This window comes from Corythoichthys intestinalis, chromosome 9, assembly GCF_030265065.1.
Source record: "Corythoichthys intestinalis isolate RoL2023-P3 chromosome 9, ASM3026506v1, whole genome shotgun sequence".
NCBI lineage: Eukaryota > Metazoa > Chordata > Actinopteri > Syngnathiformes > Syngnathidae > Corythoichthys > Corythoichthys intestinalis.
This window is the reverse complement of record NC_080403.1, coordinates 49,984,266-49,998,436: the sequence shown is the minus strand read 5'-3', so window position 1 is coordinate 49,998,436 and position 14,171 is coordinate 49,984,266. Positions and strand designations below refer to the sequence as shown.

General features: G+C 39.5%; 1 protein-coding gene across 1 annotated transcript in view; it reads left to right on the top strand.

Annotated features, from left to right (window-relative positions):
• The first annotated feature begins 850 nt into the window (after window positions 1–850).
• The window catches only part of LOC130921874 (metabotropic glutamate receptor 4-like), a 589,147-nt gene continuing 575,826 nt past the window's right edge, over window positions 851–14,171 (top strand). The window contains exon 1 of the mRNA XM_057846217.1: window positions 851–1,356. The gene's annotated coding sequence lies outside the window, so the exon portion shown is untranslated. The remainder of the gene's footprint in view (window positions 1,357–14,171) is intronic.

Below are 14,171 nucleotides of genomic sequence, written 5' to 3'. Positions count from 1 at the left end.
ATCACCTCAATCCAAAAAAAAAAAAAAAAAAAAAAAAAAAGTTTTTGAATGCGAAAAATATTTGAGACTCAAATATTTGCATTTGAACTCTTAATTTTTAATTTAAAAAGTTTTCTTTGATTTTTAGCAATCCTTTTTGTGTTTGGGCCACAAATATATTGTTTGTAGAACATTTGTGTTTAAATCATTCAGTCCCCCAAAAAGTTTTTTTTCCAGAAAGAAAAATCATTTGAAAAATAAAATTGACCTCCCCTAATTAGAAGAAAAAAAAAAAAAAGAAAAAAAAATGCAAAGCAAATGACTAAGGTGCTAGTCACATGATCTGTTTGAAAAATAATTTTGACCCATTATAGAAATATATTTTTTTGTTCATTTGATTCATTTTTGTTGTTTTCTTTATTGTTTTACAATTTTATATAAATAAAGGAAAGTCAATTACATGCAATGACACTTTTCGCCCCCCCCCCCCCCCTTAAACTCGGTTTATGCTTGAAGGAAGACTCCATTTTTCTTTACTTTTTTTTAGGGTTATTGTCCCCACCAATATTGAGAGCCCTTGCTGGACTGGCAGTGAATAAATCAGGCCACTGAAGTGATAAATAACTTATCTTTTACATAATACTTTGGAACAGTTAAGAGAATACAAACGTGTACCGGCCCGCCGTGGATTTGCAACAAATCCAATAAGAAAACGGGTAAACACACTGTTTTTCTTGTTGTTGGTGCTACTGTAAAGTGAGTTTTTCCTCGCACTGATTGGACTTGATATCTTCGTCATGCTTTACGCACACCGCGCCCCCTTACACGCGCAGCATCCGGCGCTCGCGAACACACACTCGCATCCCACGGCGTGGGGTTCTCGAGCAGCAGCCGCGTCTACACGATGGACGCAACAATTCCACTCTTTCATGAATTGATTTCCAACCAAAACCCAGAGAGGGTCCAATCACTGCGCTAACCCTGCCGAATCCTCCTTGACATCCCCCCCCCCCCCCCCTCCCAAAATAAGGAATACACGCTTGGCGCAGTTATCACCGAACATGCGCTAATCTGCTATCAACACCTTCGCCTTCTACGGTACCCGTGGTGCAGTTCGGCGCAGATAAGAACCCCGTGCGGTGGCGCGTGAAGCATCAATCCCGCGTGGGAAACCTCTACCACGGAGGACGGAAAAGGGGGTAGGAAACAAACCCCTCCCCAAGTTGCAGACTTTTCATCTCCACTTCTTTCATTGTGGATTTCCTCGTGGATTTTACGCGCAAACCGGGATCCTTCCACTGAAGATCATCGCGTGTGGGTCACTTTGCGGGTGGACCTCGCCGAAAGCCCCGCGAGCGAGGAGGAAGCCAACCGTGGGTAAGCGCTGCAAAGATGCACCACTTTATCACCATCACATGCAGGAAAACAGTCTAAATTCTTGATTTTAAGTGTGGATTTTTTTTTTTTAACCAAACGCACGCACTGCGACGTTCGGTTGTGCGTGTTTTTGTTGTTTGTGACTGCCTGCAGCCTCCATCCTGGAGAATTCGATTAAAAGTCGTTCAATAAATAGAGCTGTGGATTTAAAGGTAGCAACAGCTGGTGCACATCAACTGGAGCAATGTGCAATCTGATCTCACCCGTCCGCTACATCCATCTCAGCATCCCTGAAACAAGTTGAGTCATGTATTTGGAAGCACCCAAATATTTGGGATGATGATCTTCTCCCTCTTCTAAACTTTAATTGGGCAGTTAATGCTTTATGGACGGCGCTGGACGTCCAATCGATTTTGACGGGGAGAGGCTGATTCTGCCAGCCTTCACAGTCAAAATGGATTGGACGTCTAGCCCAGTCAATGGCACTGAAAGATATACATTCACAGCAGTGGTGTTACCAGGATGCCAGGTGTGGGTGGGCATTCGTCTTACCTGCGGGGGGGGGGGGCAAAAAAAAAAAATATATATATATATATATATATATATATATAAATAAAAATACAAAAGCTACAATACTCAAGTAGGTCAAAATCCAGCGTAGGGCTATACTGCACCTTAAAACATGATTTGTTTTCTCTTTGAGACAACTTGTGATTTGGTCTAAACCAGTGCTTATCAATTATTTTCTGTTACGCCCCCCCCAAGGAAGACGTAAATGTTTCGCTCCCCCCCCAAACCCTCTGCCGCCACTGTAAATAGTATCATTTGTCTATAAAATTACTATAATAAATATGCATCTGCCTAACACTGTGTCCTTTTTTTCTAATAAAGAAAAAAAGTAACATAGATCAACTTATAATAAAGTATAACTTTATTAACATTGTTTTGTCTGTAACAGAAGACTTGACGCGCATCAATTTGCCTGAATTAAAAAAAAAAAAAAAAAAAAAAAGTCACATCCAAACTGTAAAAATACACTCAAGGTACATTTGATACAGAAAAATAAAATGCAATAAAACCAGTAAATAATAACACATTCAAATTGATTAGAAACATTCACTCATGAGGACAATATGCCAAACAATTTGACCGAAAAAAACAAAACTGAATAAAAGAAAAAAAGAGTGTCCTTGGACAGAAGGACAGTTTTTATTTTTGCTGCTCACAGTATTACCTCCTTTGCAATGGTGTGGAGTTATTTTGCAATGAGCATGCTAACAATGCTCACTGGTTTACTGATATAACACTGACAAAGCAGGACGATTGTTGGCAATATTCGGCACATTTCGCTGAAAAACAATCAAGCGGCTTATCAATGAGATTGGGGTCTAATGTCTTTAAGTGTCGTCTTAATTGATTTGCTTCTGTCTGTCCGCTATAATTATTTTTAGACACAATAAACAGTGGTCTTTCCTCATCACCCACTGTATTAAAAGTCAAAGCTAAAAGGCAAGAGGCACAAAAAAAGCGCATTCTCGACGGCCGAGGTAGGACTGTAGGTGAGGGCGGTCGTCGTGACGATCCCAAGCCGAAAATGGCACTTCTCGGAAGTGAGAACCGGACAAGACAGTGGGTCGCTGCGTGAGTGAGTCCGGTCGGAAAACGGCTTTTGAAAACGGCGGCGGCACACTGCTCTTCATATGTTTTCTGTGTGCTGAGTGCTCTTCCTTAGTTCAAAAATACTGCGCGCACTCTGAAAATGAGACCGCCACTGCCACCCACTGAGTGGATGTGCAAGTACACTTTATTCCAGTACGGCAAAAAAAAAAAAAAAAAACATGTTCCCCGAGGTCACATGCGCCCCCCTGGCATCGCTCTGCGCCCCCCCAGGGGGGTGCGCCCCACTATTTGAGAAGTACTGGTCTAAACAAATAAAAGTTGATTTGATTTTATTTTACTTGGAACACATCCATAACTGAACAGTATGGACATGCAGGTGACAATGTTTTTTTAGTTAACCTATTGTGGTTCCTCGGTTTTATTATTATTATTATTATTATTGTTATAGTTTGTTCCACAGCCCCTTTGAGCTCAATCTGACCCCCTCAGAATCCTTTAAAATGCACAAAAATCGGCAGGCAGGTCTAGAAAGGTGCAATCTTTGATACCATGTAAAGACAAATTCTGTTCCTATGCTGGCGACGCTTTAAGTATCCCTACAAAAGTATTGTATTTATCTAATGACTGAGGATACAGTGCCCTCCGGTGGCAGCGTTGGGTCTGGCTGGACTGTCTCCTTGCATGATTGAGAAGCAGACTCAGACGTCCGCGCTCTTGCTTGGCCCATATAAGGCTGTAAGTTGTTTCAGCTAACATGTTTGTGTATACATTTGTAGTTAAATTTACAGCTACAGTTTGCGGAGTTGCATGTGAGCGATTTTCTGTGATATAAAAGAAAGAAAAAAAGTAAATGAATCGGAAAATATTTTTCGCCAACTAAGCGCACGTCACTGAAATATGCACATTCACTCCCAGTTTAAGTCAATTGGACGTCTATTGTCAGTGGATGCCAACTACCGGTAGCCCCCGGGTTACGAACGAGTTCCGTTCCTAGGCTGGCGACGTTACCCAAATTTCCGCGCAAGTCTGAATTAACCCTTTAAGTACCCCTACAAAATATCTGTCCAAAAAGTCCCAAAATAATGTATTTTGTTTAAAGATGGAGGATACACTACTCTCTGGTGGCAGCGTTGGGTCTGGCTTGACTGTCGCCTTGTATAAAGGAGAAGCAGACACAGACGTTTAACATGGATGAAGGATAGCTGCGCTCTGGTTTTGCCCACATGAGGCTGAGAGTTGTTTCAGCTAATATATGTTTGTATATGCATTTGAATTAAGTTTACAGCTACCGTGTGTGGAGTTACGTGTGAGCGATTTGCTATGAGAATTGTAAATACGTTAGCATTCGTAACATTCAAGCTAGCTAGTTAGGCAAATTAGGCTAATTCCATCTACTAAATTTGCATATTGATCAGACTAGATGGACTAAAAAAAAGTTTGATCAATATAAAAATTTAGACTAAATTAGCCTAATTTGCCTAACAAAAACCTAGACTAGATTAAATGCTACGAATGCTATTGTATTTACAATTCTCATAGCAAATCGCAAACTGTAGCTGTAACCTTAACTACAAATGCATACACAAACATATATTAGCTAAAACCACTTACAGCCTTACATAGGCCAAACCAGAACGCAGCTATCCTTTATCCATGTCAGACGTCTGAGTCTGCTTCTCAGTCATACAAGGTGACAGTCCAGCCAGACCCAACAATGCCACCAGAGGGCATTGTATTCTCATCATCCACCTTCGGTTCCAGAGCTTTTAGTCATTGTGCCCCCCAGCTCTGGGACTCCCTACCCCCTGATCTTTGCAATATATCTACCCTTTCAATTTTCAAATCTAGACTCAAAACACACCTGTTTACTCTTTCTTACCCGCCATGATCCCTAGCTCTGTTCTATCTTTACGTCTCTTTATTGTGCTTTTAATCTTGTTATGATTGTTTTGTTGTTACTGTGATTCCATCTCTCTTGTGTGGCTTGAAAAGCGCTCTAGAAATAAAATGTATTACTATTATTATTTACTATTTTCATCATTAAACAAAGTACGATACTTTTGGACTTTTTGGATAGTTATTTTGTAGGGGTGCTTAAAGAGTTAATCCCGACTTGCGTGAAAATTCGGGTTACATTGCCAGAATAGGAACGGAACTCGAGGACCACCTGTAGTTGGCTTCCATTGACAACAATAGACGTCCAATTGACTTAAACTGGGAGGACTGGCTGTTAATGCGCATACTTCAGCGATGTGTGCTAGGCCTGAACGATATTGGAAAAAACTATTGTTGCCATTTTTTGGGGGGGTTCGCGATATATTGCGATATTATATTGCGATATTAAAAAAAATGTATATATATGTATATTTTTAAAGAAATTTTCACTAGAAGACTTGAATAGCTGTTCGGAAAGACTTTGGATGCCTCACCATCACCACAGTGTACAGTGATCCCTTGTTTTTCGCGGTTAATGGGGACCAGAACCCGCCGCGATGATTGGGGGGGTGCGCTACTTCGCGGTTTTTCACTTTTTTCCCCCCAAAGTGATTTAAATAATGTATATAAATAAATGGTTTTTAAGCACTTCAAATGTCATAATTACGTTCAGTTTTAAACATAATTGTCCAACCATTTTTGAACAAGAATAATGTATTGTAGTAGATAAATGCTTGGCTTTATTAAATGCTTCTGTTTATCTACCTTAGCTGTTACTGTTGGAGTGACATGTAGAAATTTCATATTCCTCATGATCACTTCTGGCATTTATGTCTCCAAAGTCTCCACACACACAAACACACACATTCATTCCAGCGCGGCTTCCTTGCAGAAACTGTTTAACAAGTTAAACGATGATTGACAGATTGCTGCCCGGCTTCTTTGGCCAGATCAAAGCCATCGTTAACTTTAATAAGCAAGTGCCGCAGTGACTGAGAGGAACAAAGGGCTGGGAGAGGGAGGGTGTGAGGCTGTGCGCAGAGCAGAAAGCAAGGCGTATGTGGATTAAAAAAAAACAACTATCGCACGTGCTTGCGATGTGACTATCGCACACGCGCACATCGCAATGGCGATGTTTAAACGATATATCGTTCAGGCTTAATGTGCGCTTAGTTGGAAAAAAATATTTTTTTCTTTTATTCTATATACTGGAGTATCACGTACAATTTTGTTGTTCACAATGTTAATTTCCTTGTTGAAAATGATTATAAAGACCTATTCTATTCTATTCTATTCTATTCTATTCTATTCTATTCTTTAAACTGGTCCGGCCCACATGAAATATAATTGCCATGAATAATGCCCCCAAACCAAAATACATTTAATACCCCTGATCTATGTGGACTGGACACCAGGTCTTAGTTTAATTAGACGTCTATTATTGTCAATGGCAGGCAATATGTTGAATACGATGGAATAAAAAAAAGAGTGCATTTCTGTTTTTCTTCGTTTTGTTGTAATTAACATTGTTTTAAATCAACATTTTAATCTTTTATAATTTATTTATTCTTAAAAAAAGAAAATGATCTAATAATTAGAAAAAATTCGAAGGAAATTAGGTCGGCCACACTTGGAAGGTTACCCCACTACTTTATAAACCTGGCGGACCACCAGGCTTTTCTTGATTCCCCGCTAGGCTAAAACAGTGCCTCAAAAGAAAGAATGCAATGGCGACATCTTCAGGTCGATATGTGAACAAACCCGTCCTGGCTCTTGCACTTAATTGCATTGTTTTTGTTTATTTAAAACTGTATTTCAAGACCGTGCCTTTTTGTTAGTCTTTGCATTTTCGTTAACAAATGTCTTAAAAAAAACCCCACATAATAGTCATAATTTTAAAAATTTCAACCAAGTTCAGGCTTCATTTGCGCTGCCACCCTCCCACTTCAAATGGATTGGACGTCTACTAGTGATAAATTCATTTAAATTAACGGCAGAACAATGATTTGACGCCACATGATGACTTCTATCATTGAGATTTGATTACCAAAAAATAGTTATTTGCCCTAGAAAGGCTTAAAGGCTACTCGCTTCTTAATGTAACAGCATTATTTAGTCGTAGTAAAGGGGACATTATACGGTCACTGCACCGTCAACAACAGAGCGGCGTTAATATCGCCTTCGCATCTTGGTTCTGTACTCCCCGCGGCCTTTTTTGGCGGGGGCCAAAGATTAGCTTTGCGCCGTGTTATTCTCACAGCTTCAATTGCACGGCGCGCACGGTGAAGCAGGGTGCTGCAAAATATGCCATTGTCTGCATTCCCACTCAACTAGCAGCGTAATTACCTGAAGGCTCTGACTCGGCAAAAAAAAAACAAACCCGGAGGTTTTTAATTCACTCTCTAGCGGACTGAGAGGGGATACGGTCGACGTCTCGGGTTATTCGCGCTCTTCCCGGCGAGTGATATTCCGCCTGAAGTGTGTGCGGACTTTCTTTTTCTTGCCTTATCTGCTGCTCCAAATGCAACGTCAGCTAAAAGTTTCTCTGGTGCAGCTACTAGGCGTAGGAATTGATAACAAAAATGAGCATTTTGTGTCAGAGAGGGGTTGGCCGAGGGAGTACATATGCGCGATGGTTACAGAAATCTACTCGTCAATTCATTGAGGAATTTGTTTCGCGGTTTCAACCTGCTCGAGGAACAAAATGGCAGGGAGGGAATAGAGGAGGGAGATCTGACAGGTCGCCGCGTGGTGTCCAAATTTGGCGGAAGAGGGAAAAACAAATATAACATCTGCCAACTATGCTACTATGGACAATGTGAAGAGGGCCTGGGTGAGACCTCCGTGAAGTTGGCCCCCTATCAGATGCACATTTATACAAAAATTAGGGTTGTTCCGATCATGTTTTTTTGCTCCCGATCCGATCGTTTTAGTTTGAGTATCCGCCGATCCCGATATTTCCTGATCCGATTGCTTTTTTTTTCTCTCCTGATTCAATTCCAATCATTCCCGATAATTTTTCCCGATCATATACATTTTGGCAATGCATTAAGAAAAAAATGAATAAAACTCGGACGAATATATACATTCAACATACAGTACATAAGTACTGTATTTGTTTATTATGACAATAAATCCTCAAGATGGCATTTACGTTATTAAATTTTTTTCTGTGAGAGGGATCCACGGATAGAAAGACTTGTGACTTTATATATTGTGACTAAATATTGCCATCTAGTGTATTTGTTGAGCTTTCAGTAAATGATACTGTAGTCATGCCCAAATGCATGATGGGAAGTGGAACCATGACTGTGCGTAGTGCTACCAATTGATATATCTTCTCTGCGGTGGGAAATAGGGTGTTAAGAAAAAGATCAATTACTACCTTGCTTCCCCACATTGCTTCCAGTGATATTTCTAATCGTAGGAAGTGGGATTGTAAGGCTTTAGCCAATTAAAAAAAGGCTCCAAAGGCTGCCAATATTCACTCTACTCATTATACACTGCCTTTTATCTCTCCATATAGGTAAAACAGCGGTATTACAGATTGAGCGCGACAATGTGTGAGTGGTTCATGCAGTGCATGCATTAATTGCGTTAAATATTTTAACATATACATTTTTTTAAAAATTAATTACCGCCGTTATCGGGATAGATTTGATAACCCTACCTTAAGCCTAAACTAAAGACTCTGGATAAGTGTAACATATTATGTTTGTAACGTTAAATACAATTAGAAAACGATTTAATTATAAAAAATATATATATACAGTATATATATTAAAAAAGGCATGGCCGATATTTTTTTGCCAATTCCGATACTTTGAAAATGACGTGATCGGACACGATCGATGCCGATCGATCGGGACATCTCTAATAAAAATTATATCATTCGTTTGTGCTGAAAAAAAAAATTGTGCTGCTATCATTTTTGAGATATTAACAATTCTTTTATAGGTCAATCTAAGGTCAACCAGCCCCCCATTTTGATAAAAAATAGTTAAAAACTGTGTCAGTCGTTTGTAAATACCGTATTGGCCCTCATTATAAGACGACCCCCTCTTTTTCAAGACTCAAGTTTGAAAAAAGACTTTTTGAAACCAAATTATTTTTTTTAAATTTTCATACAGAAAATAATTACAGTACATCCGAAACAAATGATTATACCAATATATTTGAGAAAAAAAGCATGTTATTTTGCCTCTATATTGCCTCTTAATATCTGAACTAGGGCTGCAGCTATCGAATATTTTAGTAATCGAGTAATCGACTGAAAATTCTATCGATTAATCGAGTTATCGGATAAAACTTTTTTTTTTTGTTTTAGGTAAAGAGCAATTATAAATGATGTGGCAAAAAGAAATTTAATCCAATATTGAACCATTTTCAGTCAATCAATGTCTTTATTTTCGATGTACATTGTTGAAAACAGCCAACAATTGCATCTCAGATGTGACTAGTAAAAAAATTCACTGCTTTCACTCAAAAAAACGTCTACATCTTATAAAAAAAAAAAAACATTTCTCACCTAAAAATGTACAGTAATTATGCTTGATAACACACATCACTTGAAAGCTATGTGTTTTCCCCCACGTGATTCAATTGAATTTCCATTTGTGTCAAGCTATTTTTAAGTTCTAGTTAAGTTTTAAGTTAGTCTAAACTGTAAGTAGTGATAGGATTTTGAGTTTTTTGCAGTGTTCAAAATAAATGTATGATACCCGCTGTATTGGAGCACATTAGGGACCAGTGCTACTTGGTGTTTTATTCAGCAATGACTACTAAGCTAAAACTGACAGTTAGCTTTATTATGTTTTAATTTTACACCCCCATCCCTCTACAGCGCTGTGGTTTTACAGATTAAATAAAGCATGTATGTAAGACACGTTAGCCACGCATCGACAGAGAATCAACAGAATCAATCAATCAATAGAAACCTAGCCCTCCGAAGGGCTAACGTTACGTTAGCGAGCATTATATTTATTAGCGCTGAGAAGTCTACTGCTTAAAGATGGCGGCCGTTTACTAACGCTGCCCAGACGCGGCCGAGTCTGTCATTTCCATCTAGTTCTAAATGCATGCTATCTCTATGAGACGCCTCGGAATTTACCTGCTACCACACTAGCATCATGCGGGCGTAGCTTTTAGCAACGTCGGCGTAGTTTGTAGCGGCTGTCAGCTGCAGTAATTAAAAAAAAAATTGCTTGTTCCTCTACGCACGTGACGTCAGCGCGTTGTACCGCATTAAAAGTAGTCCGGGCAAAATGCGATGCTTAGAGCTTGCAAAATTAAACAATTCCTCGAGTTGAATAAAATTACTCGGATCAGTTTTTAAACTCGAGTTACTCAAGTTGCTCGAGTATTCGTTTCAGCTCTAATCTGAACATTTAAATATGTAAACTAAAATGCAATCACATTCGTAAATGAATGGCTTCTGGTTTTTGAAATGTAAAGAAACCAATCTATTGTGATAAAACAACAAAATTGCAATAACTGCATTAACCATCAAAGTGAAGTCCAACTGTAACTGTAGTCTTGAAACAAATCTGAATAAGGAAAAACATTGCAACAAAATAATGCAAACTGGTTAAACTTGAGAGTTGCTGAAATCTGTCATGACAGAACATCCCTTCAATGATATCTGGCGGCATCTAGCATCGTGAATGGGGAGAGAAGCTGAGATCTGTCATGACAGAACATCCCTTCAATGATATCTGGCGCCATCTAGTGTCGTGAATGCGTATAACGCCTAGAATATAAGACGACCCCCACTTTTTCAGTCTTATTTCAATGCAAAAAACACTGTCTTATATTCGGACCAATACGGTATTTTCTTTTGTGCTGCTATTGATATTAAGGTGCGTATGACACAAAAAAACATGTTTATTTCTTAATTCTCACGGTGTTTTATGCTCCTGAATGAAATGGACCGCTTGGATGTGTGTGGAAGCAATCCAAAACGTTGCCAACATAGGAACAGAACTCCTTCGTAGACCAGGGACTACCTGTTTTTGACATAGTCAACATGACAAAAAAATCAGATTTCAACCTCTCTCCCAATTCTTATTTGGTACCGATATATCATGGAAAACCGAGATATGATCATTTTAATTTCATGGTAGGATTTTTTCCCCCCACTAGACGGCACTCATGCTTTTTCGACAGGCATATTTCATTTCTGCAGATACTTCTTGTCAGAATTCAGTGATTTTGGTCTATTTTTTTTGGCCCAATATTGTCATGTAATAGTACAGTATAATAACAGTTCATACAGATGTTATTGTGCTAAGAAATAAAAATATCACTGTTTAAAAAAAAAACAAACATTTTAAGCAGTTACTCACAATGCTACTTATATTACTTGAGTATTCTTTTCACTGTAAACTTTCTTAATTGTTTGTTCAACCATTCATCTTCCGAGCTGCTTATCCGCATGAAGTTCGCGGAGGGTGCTAGAGCCTATCCCAGCTAACTATGGACAGTAGGTGGGGTACACCTTGAATCGGTTGCCAGCCAATCGTAAGGCTGAAGGAGACTAACAACCATTTTCTTACTTGTACTTGAGCTGATTTTTTAATTTACTTTTGTAATGTTGTTTTGAAGTGACACTACTCTTACTTGAGTCAGATTTTTGGCCAATATACCCGCCTCTGCTTACAGTGCATCACAAAAGTGAGTACACCCCTCACATTTCTGCAGATATATAAGTATCTTTTCATGGGACAGCCAGGGCCGGCCCAGCGGAAACGCAGACTATGCAGCTGCTTAGGGCACCTGACCACTAGGGGGCTCCCAATCTGGCAATTGTTTAATTTGTATTCTATTTTGTTTACTACAGTTTGCTTTATTTGACTTTTGTGAGTTTTGAGACTTGATTACAAGCTTAAAAAAATAAAAAATCTTCCTTGACTTCTTTCTTTCCTGTTTTAGGAAAAGGTTTGGCGCTATCTACTGTAAGTACTGACAATCATTTGGGGTGAGAAGTTTGAAGTATGCAGTGCAACAAAATCTGATTAATATACAAAATATGGACATATAGGTTGGATTGCATGAATGGGTTTCACAGTACACTGTGACGAAATGGTGGGCAAAAAATATGGGCCCCTTTGCATTATTTTGCTTAGGGCCCCCAAATGGCCTGGGGACAGCAATGACAAAATGACACTTTGACACAATGAAAAGTAGTCTGTGTGCAGCTTATATAATAGAGTTAATTTTATTTTCCCCTCAAAATAACTTAAAGTGCATGTGACACGAAAAAGCATGTTCATTTCATAATACACGAGGTATTTTATGCTCCTGAATGAAATGGAACGCTTGGATGTGTGTGGAAGCGATCGCAATATTTATTTAGTTTTTTGAATCCCGCGCCATGAAAATGAGTGACTTCCGGCTTCGGTCTTGCATTGAGGAGGAGGGCGCTGTGACGTGTACGGGAGAAGGCGTCCTCTTCACTATACAGCATACTGTTGTGTATAAGGACGACGGATTCAGCTGATTTTGCGGATTAATACGTTTATTTTTCGCATCACACCAGCCAAATGGCTGCAGAAAAATCATTCTGTATGACGGAGAGGCGCCTTTTTGGAGTTTCAAAAGGTTCCCATTCCCCGTGGATATTGGCCAAAACAAGCCCGACGACTACTGTGGGACCATTGGACTTACGAGGAAGTGAGTAAACATCTTGTTTAGTATTATGTCAAATATTAATACAGCTATTACAAAGTAAACACTACAAATTTTCTTTCAATAAAGGACTACTTACGTTTGATCATTGATAGGCATGTAAAAAGCTCTCCTCATGCACATTAGCAGCACGTTAGCTGCACAACAACTGCAGCCGCCCTCCTCCGGGGAACGGACTGTAAATTGCTCTCCGCCGGGCGGTTTGCCGATCCGCGAAGACAATCGACAACCCAGTCGTCATGTCAAATAATCCGGGCTAGTTATGTGTGATTTTCCGCCTCGAAGACTTTGAAACATCACTCGGTTCGGGTTAGCATGTCGGCTAGCTGTCACGCCTTTTGGTTTGTTTACATCCTCCGAAGCCGGGGAAGGGAAATGACATATATCCGATTTAGGTGTCATAAAATATCGTTCGGGAGGTGCGACAGTAAAGGTGAAGTCGACAGTTTTGACCATTATGGAGTAAATTTGCCATGTCGTCCTGAACAAATGCATTTTTATTATTTCATTTTTAGCACAAGACTGTTACTTGTCATGACCATGCCATTTATTTAGCAATTGGGGAAAATACTTGGATAAAAAGAATATCCTGTAAAAATATTAAAGTAAAGAGACAGAAACAATGACATTTTGCAGCTCTCATCGTCGCGTTTTCCTCGTTGTGAATAGTTCCCCCTCGACGGGCTGACTGGTCCTTCTCAAGCCATTTATATAGCTATTGGGGAAAAATACTTGGATAAAAAGAATATCCTGTAAAAATATTGGAGTAGAGAGACTTAAAACAATGACATTTTGCGGCTCTCTTCATCGCGTTTTCCTCGTACTGAATAATTCCCCCTCAATGGGCTGAATAGTAAAACCGATGAGCCCAGTCTCCCGCTGAAGTCATCCACCTGTTGGGGACGCTAAAGCCCTATAATGGTAGGCGTGGCTAACCGGCAGATTAAAAGACTAATTTCTCGTCATCTGCGCTTTGCTAAATTGTTGTATATAGTCGAATCGTCTCAAAATATGATTCTAATTCACATAATAATGCCATTTAAGACTTTTTTTTCCCTCCTGTCGTATGCTCTTTAACTATAGCATTAATATCCAAACCCCTGACAACAAAAATGAGTGCACCCCTTAGAAAATGCATACATCCCTAGATGTCCAAATTGAGTACTGCTTGTCATTTTCCCTCCAAAATGTCATGTGACTCATGTGACAGGAGTGCTGTCAGCATTGCTGCAGAGATTGAAGAGGTGGTGGTGGGGGTCAGCCTGTTAGTGCTCAGACCATACGCCACACTCTACAACAAATTGGTGTGCATGGCTGTCACCCCAGGAGAAAGCCTCTACTGAAGACTGTACACAAGTGGCTTCTTTGGCAGTTATTTTTTCTGTTTGGCTGTCAAAGTATTGAAATATCGAAGTGTTAGTCAAGGATCCCATCGATGCTCAATGCCCAACGCTAATTTTACCCTGCACAATGTTGTGAGAGCTTCGATTCCAATCGTCACAAGTTTTTGGTGGTTTATAGTGAACTTTGAACTTCGTTTAGTGGAAATATGTTAGTCCTAGTTTTAACCTGTA